The 12,173-nt window shown below is 44.4% G+C and overlaps 1 protein-coding gene across 1 annotated transcript in view; it reads left to right on the top strand.

Moving 5' to 3' along the window:
* The first annotated feature begins 8,455 nt into the window (after positions 1–8,455).
* The window catches only part of ARHGEF2 (Rho/Rac guanine nucleotide exchange factor 2), a 113,771-nt gene continuing 110,053 nt past the window's right edge, over positions 8,456–12,173 (top strand). The window contains exon 1 of the mRNA XM_033923849.1: positions 8,456–8,649. The gene's annotated coding sequence lies outside the window, so the exon portion shown is untranslated. The remainder of the gene's footprint in view (positions 8,650–12,173) is intronic.

The following is a 12,173-nucleotide window of genomic DNA, read 5'->3' as shown; positions in this document are numbered from 1 at the left end:
AGTTAACAGCTAAGAGATAAGAACTATGATCGTAATAAATTAAGCCAAACAAATGGGTTTTCAGTGAGGTTGAGATTGATATAGAAGTACTAACTTGTCTGTCCCACATACACCAAAGTTTTACTAAGAAATCATTTGTAAACACATCTCTTTACAGATGGAAAATCAAAAAGTCGTATCACGCAAGTGTTTTCTAAAAGCAGAATTGAAGCAGTCTAAAAGATAGCTGGGGTAAAAGTCCCTTCAAGGCCTTAAAACATACACAACCAAATCTGAAAAATATTCTAGCCTCTATTGTCAACCAATGCAGTCTATATGTCTTGCAGACTGACGCATGATCTGATCTTTTCAATCCGAAAATCGGTCGTATCGCAGTATTTTGAACGATCAGCCTATTTTTTTGCCATTTTTCTTAGAAATTGACAGCGAGAGAATATTACGGTAATCCAGTGTACTGAGATTGAGGGACTGTAGCAGCAATCTGAATGAGAGAAAATCAAAGTGTGGCTCGATTGTTCTTAATTTCCAGAATAGGAAGTGAGATTTTTTTTCTTTTTTTTTTTAAACCAGAGAAGTGATATGGAAATTGAAAGACAATTTACGAGCAAGGTAGACTCCCCATTCCTTAAATCTTAAAGTACTGGAAGGTGCCTCGGGATCCAGCGGTGGCACAAAGGTTTGTAGCCATTTTCCCGCTTCAAATCCTAAAGGGCATTGAGAAGGTGAATAAGGACAGATTTTTCAAACTGTGGGGGCTCACTCGGAGAAATTGAAAGGGGACAGGTTTAGAACAAATGCTAGGAAGTTCTTTTTTACCCAGAGGGTGGTGGACGCATGGAACGTGCTTCCGGAGGATGTGATAGGCCAGAGCACTTTACAGGGGTTCAAGGAAGGTTTGGATAGGTTCCTGGAGGATAAGGGGATTGAGGGGTACAGATAGAACTAGAGGTAGGTCATAGACCAGAAACCACTTCACAGGTCATAGACCTGATGGGCCGCCGCGGGAGCGGACCGCTGGGCGAGATGGACCTCTGGTCTGACCCAGTGGAGGCAACTTCTTATGTTCTTAAATGACATTTCGAGGCTCGCTGGGACTTCTCATCCTGTTTGTAAAGTAACAAGGCACCCTTGGGAAGCCAAGACTAGATCGGACGAATTTTATAGACTCCTCTGTTGCCTTTGCGTTTACAGTCTGGCACTTTTTATTTGGGGGCCTCGGACGGGCATTCCTTACCCGGAGCCCTCAGCATCTGGGATTTCTGCTATTTCTCTCCTATTCTGGATCTGGGGAGGGGGAGGGAAGAATCAGATGAGCCTAACACTGTGCCCTTTGTTTGACGAGAGGGAGTGCTGCTAAATTTCAGCACATGTAAATGTTCTGCAAGCAACCGGGTGGAGTGAAACGATAAGAAATTTTTTATGTTTCTCTGCCCCCCCCTCCCGTCCTCTAACGGTTGTTGATTTCACTGGTTGGGGTTGTCCAAACGTTTTGGGGCTTGAGAAGTAACCCTTCTGCCGTACATACTATATTAGCAAAAATGTTTCCTGGAAGGTGTCCTTTTCTTTCTGAAGACTGGCCGGGTCGCAGATTCTTATTCTCCCCTTTAGCACAGGACATCAAGGTGATTAGTCTAGCGAGCGGCTAAATGAGATAAACGGCAGAGAAACAAATGCTTGATTGTTGTTTTCTTCTAATGTTCCTTTTTGTTGAAGGCACTCCCAGCCACAGGGGTTTTGCTGTGCTGACTATCGTCACCGTTATCAAGCAAACAGCAGGGAGAGTACAGAGACTTTTGAAAAGGGGATGCGTAGTAGAGAATGACACGGGGACAAATTTTTCCCAATCCCCACACGAACTCATTTTTCCATCCCTGCAAGCTCCGCCCTCATCTGCACAAGCCTCAAGTGCTTTCAAATCATAAGCAGCAACATTCTAGAGCTCAAATTGTGATGTCATAATGCCTCGTTCCACCAATGCCTGAGCTCCGTCCTCATAAGCAGCAACATTCTAGAGCTCAAATTGTGATGTCATAATGCCTCGTTCCACCAATGCCTGAGCTCCGTCCTCATAAGTAGCAACATTCTAGAGCTCAGATTGTGATGTCATAATGCCTCATTCCACCAATGCCTGAGCTCCGTCCTCATAAGTAGCAACATTCTAGAGCTCAGACTGTGATGTCATAATGCCTCATTCCACCAATGCCTAAGCCCCGCCTTCATCTGCACAAGCCTCAAACGCTTTAAAATCATAAGTGTTCGAGGCTTGTGCAGGTAAGGCAGAGCTTACAGGGACAAAACTCATTCAGTTCCGACGGGGACAAATTTGTCCCCATGGCATTCTCTAAAATGTAGTAAAAGTGAGCCAAGTGTAGGGCAATCAAGCCATTGTGACATCGCTGATGAGGTTGGTTCTTATTGGTGGAATGAGGCATTGTGACGTGACAATACCAGGGAAGATGTTATATGTATTTTAGCTGCAGAAGCCAAGAGCTTTTGAATAATCTGTGTTAGTCTCCCAGCACGGTAGGACGATTCATTTCACGTGAATTCCCAAGAATGTTTGTCCCAAAGGCTTATGAATCAGCCAGAGGCATCTTTTCTGTTCTATACATAGGCTGTTTACCTTGGCTGCACTGTCGCACCTCGTATCTGTTTACGGAAAGCAAGTTTCTGATTTCATGGGGAATCGCAAAACTATTCCAGAACTCGGGCCTTGTAGGGAGAAGGTACTCGGCTGTGGGATTTAATTGCAAAACACAGCTTTGATCTACTGCATGAGGAAAATTCAAACAAGGGGAGTTTCATTTTTTTAATCAGTTTTGAAATCTGAATGCGTTTGAGCCCATTTTTACAAACGTACAGTCGGTAGAGAGAGAACAATTGAAAAGGAGGCAAAGGCTCAGATGTGTGACTGAAACCCATCTAGTGTTTTCAACCACTTTAAAGGTTTGATTTTCAGAATTTCTGCTTTGAGCATTTAGGGACTTTTACATTTACAGAGCCCAGAATCGTGCTTGAGAGCTTTTGAGACCAGGCAGCCTTTCCCCCATTTCAGGTGCCTGTTTGTGTCCCACTGAGAAATGGTCTGGCCTTGTGTTTCAGGAAAGGGAGAGGGGATGTGTTTTGATATACCATATATACTCGAATATAAGCCGAGACCCCCATTCCCCCTCCAAAAAGGAGGAAAAATGATTAACTCAAACATAATATTCAAGTGCCTTTCTCTGCCAGGATCTGCACCCAGCCCCTCTCCCTGCCAGGCTCTGCAACCAGCCCTTGTCCATGCCAGGCTCTGCACCCAGCCTCCTTCCCTCTCTGCCCTGCCAGGCTCTGCACCCAGCCTCCTTCCCTCCCTGCCAAGCTCTGTACCCACTCCCTGCCCGACTCTGTACTCAGCCCCCTCAAGACCTACCAGGCTCCCTCACTGCCCTGTATCATCTCTCTCCTGATGCCTTGTAGGCCTCCATATGGCCTTCCACAGGATACGGTGGTCCAGTGGTGGACCGGGATATGAGGGATCCCCCTTCTCCCATCCCAGCCAAATAAACAAAACCCTCCCCCCCATGCAACCCCTCCCATCTCCCCTGTGCATCCCCTAACTCCTTGGCGGCCTTGCAGTGGGTGGGACAGGAGAAATCCCTTCTGCCTCATGTGCCTGCCAAAATTGACCACCACACCGCCCCCTGGTGGCTAGCTGGTGCATGGAGCAGGAGCGATCTTCCTGCCCTGCTGCATTCGAGGCCGCTGACTGATTGGCTGCTGCGAGTCCCTGTTAGCCTCTAGTGTCCCTGTGTCTAGAAAGTTGCTTCTTCCTTCCTACATTTTAAGCTCAAACGGTGCTGGGCCTGAAACCTGTTGCCATGAGTAGGGTTATCAGATGTCCGAAGAAACCTGGACATGTCCTCTTTTTAGACGCTTTCTAAAACCCGGCATTTGTCTGAGTTTTGAAAAGCTCCGATCAGTTCCTGGCCACATCTAGAGGGCCTCTGAGTATGTGCACATGATATCACACACATCCATGCAAGCTCCAAGCCCTCCGGATGCGGCCAACGCTGTTTGTAGAAGAGAGGAGGCTTGCTGGGGATGGGGCTGGAGGGCGGAGCTGGAGGCAGAATGGGGCGGGGTTATGTATCTGGGGTTTTCTTTTTCAAAATATGGTAACCCTAACCATGAGCCTTCATACAACTAGCTATGGGATTTCCTCTATCTTATGGATAATATAGAAATAAAACAAAAAGAATCCAAGTGATACATTTTTTATTGGACTAATGAAAACATGGTTAAATGATCTTATTTAAACATTTCCTTCCTCTTCTCCAGTCATTGTAGTGACAGTCCTGGGCTGGGCCATGTGGTAGAGGTCTGCAGTTTTGCAAGTGTGATCACTAAGCCTGAACACCAGATGGCACTGTTGTATAGTGATAGTGTCTGTTTTAAGCACTGATTACTATATTTCAGGCAAGTGTCACTTGCACTAGAAGGGGACGGGAAAGAGAACTTGTATGCTGTCTTTTTGTGGCTTTGGCATTCAGAGTTGACATTTAAAGCGGTGGGCACTGGAAGATTAAGTGACTCGCCCAGGGTCATAGGGAGCAGCACTGGGAGTTGATCTCACAACCTCTGTGTACAGAGGCAGCAGCTCCACCACCTTCAGTCTGTCAGTTCTTATGTTTGCCAAGTATAGGATAATGAAGCCATTGTGACATCACTGATGAGGTTGGCTCTTAGGCATTGGTGGAATGAGGCATTATGACATCACAATCTCAGCTCTGGAACGTTGCTACTCTGGGTTTCTGCCAGGGATCTGGGTTGGCCACTGTTGGAAATAGGATTCTGGGCTTGATGAAAGGGAATGTGGACTTGTAGGCCGCCTTTTTGTAGCTTCACCATTTCAGGGCTGACATCCAAAGCAGTGGGCACTGGAAGATTGAGTGTCTTGTGCAGGGTCACAGGGAGCAGCTCTGGGAGTTGATCTCACAATCTGCTCCCCTATAACTCTCCCTCAGCCTTTACACCCCCCGTCCCAGTTACGTTATATTAGTTCATTTTATTCCGCCAATACCTTGCAGTTCTAGGCAGATTACAAAAGGAACCAGTTACTCTCAATTCCTACTTGCCTCTCCCATCAGAAAGTTCCATCATTCCCCTTCCCCCCCCCTCATTATTACAAAACCGTAGTACGGTTTATAGCGCTGGCCATGGTAGTAACAGCTCCGACGCTCGTAGGAATTCTATGAGCACCAGAGCCACGGCCAGCGCTAAAAACCACGCTAGGGTTTTGTAAAAGAGGGGGGAGTTGATTCCACCTCCCACCCCTTCTCTCACCATTTGTTAATCTCCCCCCTCCCCAATCTTCTCTGGAGGCTTCCTGCCAGCTCTGCTTCGGGAACAGCTGGTCTGTTTTCTTCTGCTGCCACGTGGCTATCAGTTGTATCATATCAACATTATTATATGGATGTTCTACTGTGCTGCCTATTAAGGTGTCTCATTTGTACTTTGCTGACATTGTATCATATCGACATTATTATATGGATGTTCTACTGTGCTGCCTATTAAGGTGTTTCATTTGTACTTTGCTGACATTGTATCATATCGACATTATTATATGGATGTTCTACTGTGCTGCCTAGTAAGTTGTTTCATTTATATTGTGTTGACTTTTTATCATATCTATGTTATATGAATGTTCTACTGTGCTGCCTATTAAGGTGTCTCATTTGTACTTTGCTGACATTGTATCATATCAACACTATTATATGGATGTTCTACTGTGTTGCCTGTTAAGGTTTTCATTTGTACTTTGCTGACATTGTATCATATCGACATTATTATATGGATGTTCTACTGTGCTGCCTAGTAAGTTGTTTCATTTATATTGTGTTGACTTTGTATCATATCTATGTTATATGAATGTTCTACTGTGTTGCCTATTAAGGTGTCTCATTTGTACTTTGCTGACATTGTATCATATCAACACTATTATATGGATGTTCTACTGTGTTGCCTGTTAAGGTTTTCATTTGTACTTTGCTGACATTGTATCATATCGACATTATTATATGGATGTTCTACTGTGCTGCCTAGTAAGGTGTCTCATTTGTACTTTGCTGACATTGTATCATATCGACATTATTATATGAATGTTCTACTGTGCTGCCTATTAAGGTGTCTCATTTGTACTTTGCTGACATTGTATCATATCGACATTATTATATGAATGTTCTACTGTGCTGCCTATTAAGGTGTCTCATTTGTACTTTGCTGACATTGTATCATATCAACACTATTATATGGATGTTCTACTGTGCTGCCTGTTAAGGTTTTCATTTGTACTTTGCTGACATTGTATCATATCGACATTATTATATGGATGTTTTACTGTGCTGCCTATTAAGGTGTCTCATTTGTACTTTGCTGACATTGTATCATATCGACACTATTATATGGATGTTCTACTGTGCTGCCTGTTAAGGTTTTCATTTGTACTTTGCTGACATTGTATCATATCGACATTATTATATGGATGTTTTACTGTGCTGCCTATTAAGGTGTCTCATTTGTACTTTGCTGACATTGTATCATATCGACACTATTATATGGATGTTCTACTGTGCTGCCTGTTAAGGTTTTCATTTGTACTTTGCTGACATTGTATCATATCGACATTATTATATGGATGTTCTACTGTGCTGCCTATTATATTGCACTATTTGTAGTCTGATAAGATTCATAATTTTTCTGTTAAATGAATGTTCTGCTGTGTTGTTTTAATGTGTGTATTTCTGAGACTGTATTGTCATTGTTGTTGCTAGGATTTCTTTTGCCTGTCTCCAAGTTTACCTCATCGATTGTACGTTTTTGCTTACATTTGGCTATTGTTATTACTCTGTTAGCACAATATAAGTTGTTTATGTCACGCTGCACCTGTTGGGTGAATCTCTTCATCAAAGCGCTGAATAAATCTTAAACGAAGGAGTATGGAATGATATTCTTTCTGTGCTTTTTTAACAGGGTTTCCTACCCTTCCTGCGATCACACGTGCCCAGTTTTCTGTCGCAAAGAAACTCTTCTGGGGCTCAGGGGTTTCCAAATAGCAGGGTATTCAGGGAGCGGGGCAGCTGTTCTCTGGAATCATTCCTGAAGCTGCTCCCTTTGAGCCCTGAGGGCACCTGTGCTTGTGGGCGTCGCCAATGACATCATGCAATACAAGAGCCAATCGGTTTGGGGTTCAGCCTCGCTTTGGTTCCCACATTCTCATCCCCTCTGCAATTCCCCCCCACCTGAGCACCTTCTTGTCCAGTTTGTCTGTCTTGACGAGATTGTAAGCTCTTATGAGCAGGGACCGTCTCTTCTGTGTTTGATGTACAGCGTTGCGTATGTCTCTAGTGGTATGTAGTAGTGGTGTATGTATGATGTCATTGAAACAGAGGTTGGTACAGATCGTAAGCTCCCTTTGCTCTCTATGTCACCCAAGGATGGATTAAGGATACCTGAATTCCAGGAAGCACCCCACCAATATCAACTCCTCTCCCATTCACACCAAAACCATCAATACAGCAACCCAGTAAATGACAGCCCAACAAGGGGACCAGACAGAGCCTCACCCACCACTCTACGTAGGCTCCGGTCACCCATGTTTAAATGCTGGGTGTGACGTCGCCCCCCCATGCCAGACATGATGGGGATGATATGTGGTGTATTGCTGACCAAGATGCCTTCCCCTCCCTCCAAAGCTGCATCGTTCCCCCGCTCACGGTATGTGACAATAAAACCATCAACACGCTGGAGTTGTTAGACCTTACAAGTCTGTCTGGCTTTGCTGTGCCTAGCCCAGGCATTAACCCTTCACTTCCCTACAGCTAAAGATCCTCTGTGCTTATCCCGGGCTTTACCCCTCTCTTCCCCCACAGCTAAGGATCCTCTGGGCTTATTCCAGGCTTTCTTAAATTACATAAATATTTTTCTCTCTACCTCTTTTTTAATTGAACTCCTTTCATGCCCCCTTCGTCACAGTTTCCAGCAGTGTGAGAAGGTTCTATGGAAGTTCAAAAGATATGCCAAGATAATGTTTTTTTTTGGGGGGGGGCTAAAGGGTAGACATGTAAGTCTATTGGGGGGAAGAGGGAAGTGGAAGTGGAGGATGGAATCCTGCCCTGAAGGGTCCTTATACAAATGTCTTAATACTACTTGTATAATACAACTTTTTTTTAGTAATCTAGTACTTGCCTTGTATTGTTTTTGATGCATTCAAACAAAAAGTTTCCTATTCTATAAAAAACCAAAATAAAACAACAGACTGAAACCAACCCCCAAAGGTTTTTCTGAGGGAGGGCTTCAGGGAACTGCAGAGATGGGACAGTCCCTTTGCTGTTCCAGGGTTAAGCCTGAGGGAGGAGAAAGAGTTAACGATCCAGGCTGCTGGTTCCTGGTTTGCTTGAGTGTGTTGGAGAGAGAGAGGAGAGGCAGCTGCAAACGCAAGGACCAGGGAGCTGCAGGGGAAGAAAACCCAGGATTGGGAGGGGGGGTGGGATCTTTCTTTCCCAGGAGTTCTAAAAGAGAGCCGGATCGTTTTCCCAAAGTGACAGAAAAGACGAGAGAAAGTCGTGAAGAACTGAGTTACCCAGGCTCAGCCAGGACTCGCAGAAGGGGGTAGGTGGCTTTTTAACCATGTCTCTGCCAAGTGATGGGCTGGTAGGGTTGGGGTGGAGGTGGGGAAAAGAGGCTGTATAGTAGAAACGGCTCAATCTGTGCTTCTGGAACTGGGAGAAACTGGAGCACCTGCCATTGGAGACAACTGGGATCTAGAAGTTTTGTTTTGGGAGGAACTGGGCTCTGGGGGGGGGGGGGGGATGTGAGGAAGATGATCATTGAGGGAAGGAGCTTCATCCCGCAAGAGGCAGAGGAGCCTAGAGAAAGCCACAGCTGATAGCAAACCTTTGCACACGGGGGGATCTCGTCATGAAGAAATAAAATCCAGGGGGCCAGGCAAGCGGCAGGTGCTCCGATAGCCTTGCTTCTAGCCTTCCTCCATCACCTCCCCTGCTCAGGTCTCTGCAGAACTTTCTCTCCCAGTCTGTGATATCATCTTGGCATCTTTTCCCGGACAGCGTCGGCAGAGCAGATCAGGCTCCAGATTATTATTACATCGGGGAGTAAAGTGATCCGTGATCTTCTCCTGCTCCCTGGAAGTCTTATTTCCCAATCCTTAGCAGATGCCGGCCAACCCAAGTCACCAGCACTGCAGGGTCCCATGCCAGGCCTCCCAGAGCGTGATACTCGGTCTTCCTGGGTACATTGCGTTCTGCAGGCTCATGTGTGAGACGCTGGATGCTTAGTATGTACTCACTATGCTATCATTAATGCATAGTTCCTCTGTGGCTGGGTGTTTTGATGCATTATATTCCACTATATACAGTGTGTATATGTGTGATAATATATCCCTCCATGTGTGATACATTGTACTCTGCTACGGAGTGTGTGTGTGTGATACAGTATCCCTTCGTATGTGATATGTTCTATTCTGCTATATACAGGGTGTGTGATACTGTATGATAATGTATCCCTTTGTGTGTGATATAATACTGTATTCATCTATATACAGTGTGTGTGTTTTGTGGTAAAGAATCCTTCCATGTGTGATGAAAACCCTGGAAAAAAAAAAGAAGACTGATGAAGACCATATGGCCCATCTAGTCTGCCTATCCATGCCATATGCTATTCCTTCCTCTCCTTTAAAGATCCTGTGTCGTTGTCCCACGCTTTCTTGACTTCAGATGGGTTTCCTGTGCACCACTTCCACCAGGAAACTCTCCCGCAAATTCACCACCCTTTCCGTGAGAAAGTATTTCCTCAGGTTACCTCTGAGTCTACCCTCCTTCACCTTCATCCTAGGCCCCCTCATTCCCGAATTTCCTTTCAACTGAAAGCGATTAGCATCATGCGCATTTATTCCACCTAGACCCCTGTCATATCTCCCCTCTCCCACCTTTCCTCCAAAGTCTACATCTTGAGATCTTTGTCTGTCTTTGTACGCCTTATGTTGAAGACCACCGACCATTTTAGTAGAGTTGCCAGATTTTCCAATCGGAAAATCCGGACCCCCCCCTAGATCCGCCCCCCAGGCCCACCCAGTAACACCCTAGCCCCGCCCCCCTGCTACCTGCTCTTGTCAATCCATCCATAATCTCTCTCATCTAATCTGTCCAATCTATGAATATGTATAGATGATGTGACTTACATAATTATAGCTGAACGAGATTTTGGTGACATAGCGAGTTGAAGTACTTTGTTCCTGTCTTATCATGTTCTCCAGCAATGGGGTAAATCTCTCCTTCCCTCTGTCCCACTGCGGAGTGAGTTTTCCAGCCTGTGACGTTCAACTCTGTTGGTTTTATTGGCACCTGACGGCAGAAAGGCTGATCCTTGCTTAGGTGGAACTGTCGACTGGATGGGACTGGGGTGGGAACCTGCAGAAGTCGCTTTGAGGAAATCCATGCACGGCTCCAGTGATTCTGGCGGATTGAGTTACTCCACTGCGATGCTACCAGCTGCACACAAGACTGATCAAATATCCCAGCAGCGAGGGGGAGGGGTCCTGTATATGTTACCACGGAAACCAGATCCAAGACACTGATAGGTTTCTGATTGTGGAAAACATGTCCAAAGACGAGGTCAAGAATGATGTTTCCAGGCCACACCAGTCCGCAGGTGACAAATTCCTGGAGGAAAAGTCCATAGTCTGTTGTTAAGACATGGGGGAAGCCGCTGCTTGCCCTGGATCGGTAGCATGGAATGTTACCATCTTTGGGTTTTGGCCAGGTACTAGGGACCTGGATTGGCCACTGTGAGAATGGGCTACTGGGCTTGATGGACCATTGGTCTGACCCAGTAAGGCTGTTCTTATAGTCTGTTATTGAGAAAGACATGGGGGAAGCCACTGCTTGCCCTGGATCGGTAGCAAGGAATGTTGCTACTCTTTGGGGGTTCTAGAATCTTCTAATCTAATCTAATTTCTATTTTATATACCAGATCATTCCAACAAGGACTCGAGCCGGATAACAAAGATTTAAAAGAATATAATAGAAAACAATAATGAAGGTAATAGAAAAATTTTCAATAAATTAGATCAGTCCTCAGTTAAGAATCTCTGAAAGAGATAAGTTTTCGGATTTTTCCTAAAAAGTGATAGAGATAATGACGTTCTGATAATCGAGGGAAGATTGTTCCAAACTTTTACCAAGGAATAGGCTAAGGAATGCGAGAATTTACCAAGGATTTTAATCCCTTTAACAGAAGGGAAAAGCAATTTAAATTTATGTGTATTCGTGGTAGTGCAAATCCGAAGAGAATTAAATGATAGAGGTAATAAAGGAATGAAAAAATTCCATGTAAAATTTTAAAAATTACATTGGCACACTTAAATTGAATTCGCCAGTAAACAGGAAGCCAATGAAGTAACCTCAACAATGGAGAGGCATGATCATATTTATGTCTTCCAAAAATTAATTTGGCCGCAGTGTTCTGAATAAGTTGTAGCCTCTTCTGATTAAATTTGGTTAATCCAATATACAGGGAATTTGCATAACCCAGATGTGCCAAAATAATCGCTTGAACCAAAACTGCAAAATAATTTTGATGAAAAAAATCTCGAACAATCTAAAATAAACCCAAGGATTCTAGATGAAAATTCAATTGTTAAGGAGTCTCCTGATTTCAATGCTATAACCTGAAGTAGATTGTGTCGTAAGAGACCAATTTAGAAGCATTCAATTTCAGACGGACTAAGGAAGCCCATTCTTGAAGTCTAGAGACATAAGAGTTAATATCTCCAGTCAAATTTGAAAGCAATGGATCAATTTCCAGTAATATAAAAATGTCATCAGCGTATGTAAAGATAGATTCTAAAGGAGAGAGAGTCAAATATTTTAGAGTTGCTATTCTTTGAGGTTCTGGAATGTTGCTACTCTTTGGGGGTTCCAGAATCTTGCTATTCTTTGAGATTCTGCCTGAAATCTTGATACTCTTTGGGGTTTTGGAATGTTGCTACTCTTTGTGGTTCTGGAATCTTGCTATTCTTTGAGATTCTGCTTGGAATCTTGATACTCTTTGGGGTTCTAGAATCTTTTGTTACTCTTTGGGGTTCCGGGATGTTGCTACTCTTTGGGGTTCCGGGA

Source organism: Geotrypetes seraphini, chromosome 16 (assembly GCF_902459505.1).
Source record: "Geotrypetes seraphini chromosome 16, aGeoSer1.1, whole genome shotgun sequence".
Taxonomy (NCBI): Eukaryota; Metazoa; Chordata; class Amphibia; order Gymnophiona; family Dermophiidae; genus Geotrypetes; species Geotrypetes seraphini.
Note: the sequence above shows the minus strand (reverse complement) of the source record. Positions and strands in the feature narration are given on the sequence as shown.